We start from the raw sequence: 4,217 nt of genomic DNA on the forward strand, positions 1-4,217 counted from the left end.
CACAGTCTCCTGGGTGTTCTTTCTCTTCAAACTCACCACTGCTCAGGATCCCCCTCCCCTCTTGGCCCCCATTCCCTGCCTCCACCCCAGATCAGGCTAGTGTGCAATAGTCCCACCATACTATAGTGGGGGGAAGTGGGAAGTGGGATTAGAGTCTGGCATGAGTGAATCTCAGTCATTGGATACTGAGTTATTTACAGTTTTGGAGTTTGGTCTTGCTTGTCTAGATTGTGACTGAGTTCTGATTTTTCTTGGATTAAAATATATATTTAACTTTTTTGATTTTACAGAAGCCCACAGTAGAGAGACTTTAGATGTTTTAAAGAGACTGAGTTTTTAAAGACTGGGAATTTTAAGGTTTGGAATATGTTTTTATATTTGTGATATTGATATTAATATGACAATTTAGAGACAACAAGAAAGAAAAGGTTATGGTTTAATAGTGATGCATTTGTGTGTCAGGAAGACAAAAGGTCAATTGTACTGGCTAGTCTTATGTCAGCTTGACACAAACTAGCATCATTTTGGAAGAAGGAACTTCAACCGAGGAAATGTACCCATTAGCTTGGCCTGTGGGAAAGCCTTTGGAACATTTTATTGAGCAATGATAGTTGACGTCATTGATGTCTTTTTGTTTTATATTGTGACTTACTAAGTCTGTGTGAACATAGGCTTGGAGTTACCCAATGGAACCCTCATCAGTGCCTCATCAGTGGGTACATAACTGAAGACAATGTCTGCCCCTCCAGCTGTAGCTGGACTGGCCCAGTCCTGTGCAGGCCCACTGAAGGTGGTCAGCAGCTGTGAGGTCTTGATTGCATTGGTTGCATCATGCTCCGAAAATGGTACTTCCCTGCCCTCCATCCTGTCTTGCAGTCTAGTAGAATAGTATTTTAAGGTGTGTTACTTTTGTTTATGTTGCATTTGTTTAACTCTGTGAAGGTGTGCTACTGTGCCTGTGTAAAACACCTGATGGTCTAATAAAGAACTGGCCAATAGCAAGGCAGGAGAAAGGGTAGTCAGGACTGGCAGGCAGAGAGAATATATAGAAGGCGAAATCTGGGAGGAGAGACTGAGGAGCCAGAAAAAAAGAGAAGTAGCCAGGGAAGGAGGAGGACTCCAGGGGCCAACTACCCAGCTACATGCCCAGCTGTGAAGTAAGACCCCCAAAGAGAAAACAACAACAATTTGGCATTCCAACTTGGGGCCCATATTTCCATAGAGCCTGAGAAAGCTGGGGAAAAAAAAGACACAGTTCCTTTAAGAGGTGCTGCTCTTCAGCTGCAGCGCTAAATAAAAAAAGCAAGCTAAGTAAAAACCGCCTGTGGCAACACAGGTACAGGCTTCCACAGCTAGGAAGGTTGAATGAAGTTTTCAGTCACTAATCTCTGACCAGGGCTGTGAGCTTTAGGCTTGGCTTTCCCAAACCCAAGAAGCAGGCAGAGCCAGCTGAGTGCTGTGTGTGGAGAATGCAGGTGTAGGTTAGCAGTTTAAAAGTTTGCTCATGTGGTCAAAAAATATTAGAGATACACAGTAAAAGAGATCCAGATGGAAAAGCCTCTAAATAAGTTACAGTGTGTTTAAAAATGTGTGTAGGCTTAAGAAAAGGAAAAGGGTATAGTCATAGAAAAAAAAGAATAGTTTATAAAATAAAATATTTAAAGAGAGAGTAAAAGAAAAAAGCCATGTGAGATGGGAAATACACAGGTAGTGTGGATCCTGTATGTTATTGTGTTGATTTTGAATTTTTTGATTGTTGAAAAGCAAAGGACAGCTGCAAAGAGACCTGAAATTTAAAGAGGGTCTGTTGAAATAAATCAGCCTATATACTTTAGGAATGCCTTAACAAAAAAGTAAAAAAAATGTATTTGTCCAATGGAAATAAAAAATGCTTTGGAGTTTTGTTCCCATGGGAGATGAGAGGCTGCGGATTCCTTCAGGGTTAATATGGATCAGGTTTGATCAAGCAAGACCTCCTGAAACTTCACAGGTGATATCAATAAAGGTTACTGCTGGTCTTCCCAGGACTTGATCATTATCTCTAAATTCTCTCTGGGACCCTAAAGATGCTTTGTCCACAGACAGCAGGAATCAGTATGGAGAAAACTATATCCACATTCCAAAGAGTTGGGGGTTGTGGGTTGTCTTTGTTATTTGATGGGTTATGGATGTTTGTTATTATTATTATTATTATTATTATTATTATTTGGTGTTTTGAGACAGGGTTTCTCTGTGTAGCTTTGCGCCTTTCCTGGAACTCACTTGGTAGCCCAGGCTGGCCTTGAACTCACAGAGATCTGCCTGGTTCTGTCTCCCGAGTGCTGGGATTAAAGGCATGGACCACCACCACCCAGCTTTGTTATTATTTAGGGGAATATAGAATATTAATACAAATTTAAAGTTATTTTTGTTATACTGTATATATGTTTCTATTCTTGTTTAAAGGATTTTTGTATACTGATAAAAATTTAAAGTTATTTTTGTTATAACATATTGTATGTATGTTTCTATTTTTGTTTGAGGTGTTGTGCCTACGCAGTTCATTTGGAAATGTAAAGTTCTAATTTTCTGAAAGCTGTAATTATAAACTATATAGGATAATCAGGAAACATAGGTTAGTGGTTAGTCATTTATAATAATCAAATATGTAGATATGTTAGATATGCTTTCCAGATCATATAGAAATATATTTTAGATAGGTGGATGGTATTCAAATCTTTCAAAGACCTACAGAATATGGCCTTTAAAATATTTTCTTAATTTAGAGTTTTTCATAACAGTGAGACATGTCTGCTCCTGGTAGCACCAATTTACTTCAGAGAAGATGATGAGTGTTTAACAAATTCCTAAATGGTCTTATAATAAAAATCCAGGGCCAGATATTGGGGTAAATGCTGAAAGATCAGAGAGACAAAGGAACAAGCCACTGCCATGTCTCACATCACCAATTCCACGAATCCTCTTACTGAAATCCTTTAAGCTTTCACCTGAAAGGTCTCAGCCAAAAAAGTCTCTAGCTGAAAGGGATACTTCCACTGAAAGCCTTTAGTTCCTGTCTATTCATGCCTTATATTAAAGATGTGTGCCATTACTGTATGGCCTCTATGTTTAATCTAGTGGTTTGTTTTGTTCTCTGATCTTCAGCCAAAGTTTATTAGGGTACACAATATATTGCCACAGTTCCTTTTTTTTGTCTAAAGTAATAAAAGAAGGTTATAATTAATATAAGAAAAACTATGTAAATAGTTTTTCTATATATATTGTATAGTTTTACTATACAATAAGTATATACAATATATATAGTCAAGAATTACATTAACTATGTCCAGTCCATAAACATTTGATGAATTCAGAGAAAATACTCTATTATCTATCCTATTTTGGTGAGTCCAAAATGTTGTACCTAAGTCACTTTCTATCCTAACTTGTATTACTAACCAAATACTATCTTTTGATGTCTTTCAAATGTATACACTTTACACCTCTTTAGTGAATTTTTTTTCTGAATTTGTTAACAAGGAAAACCATAACTATAACTGTCTAGTCCTCAACTCCATCAGAGACCCAAGAAGGAAATAATATTACCTAAGTAAGCAGAAAATGCAGTACAAATAAGAAACTTCCAAAAAAAAGTGATAAGTGACAGAAACAGCTGGCTTCCTGGATAGTCACCCAAGATTTCTCTGCAACATTGGGGCATCCATCTTCGGCTTACAGGCCTAGCATATCTGAGAGACTTATCTATGATGTAGGATTTTTTGAAGGGCTGTCCTACTTTCTCTTGGCAAAGTTCAGCAGTCTTTTCTTTTGTGCCCTGCTTGTCCCATTTGGACAGCATACTGTCAGCAGTTGAAGCAAGGGCATTTTCTTGCCCAGTGGCTAACTTTTGCCACAAAGAAAGCAAACTCCATATGGGATTTCTTCAATGTCCATCATCTTCTCTGAAGTATATTGATGCTGCCAGGAGCAGATATATCTCATTGTCATAAGAAATGAGAAATCTGTTATTAAAATATCTTAAATGCCATATTCCATAGATCTCTGAAGATGACCTGTCTGTCTAAAACATATCTCTGTTTGACCTTGAAAACATACCTAACCTGACTACAAGTTTGATTTTAATAGGTGACTAACTACTAACTTGCATTTCTTTATATTCTAATTAGTTGGTAATAATAACTTTCAAGGATTAGAAATTTGCATTACATTGTTAAATG

This window comes from Peromyscus leucopus, chromosome 2 (assembly GCF_004664715.2).
Source record: "Peromyscus leucopus breed LL Stock chromosome 2, UCI_PerLeu_2.1, whole genome shotgun sequence".
NCBI classification, from domain to species: Eukaryota; Metazoa; Chordata; class Mammalia; order Rodentia; family Cricetidae; genus Peromyscus; species Peromyscus leucopus.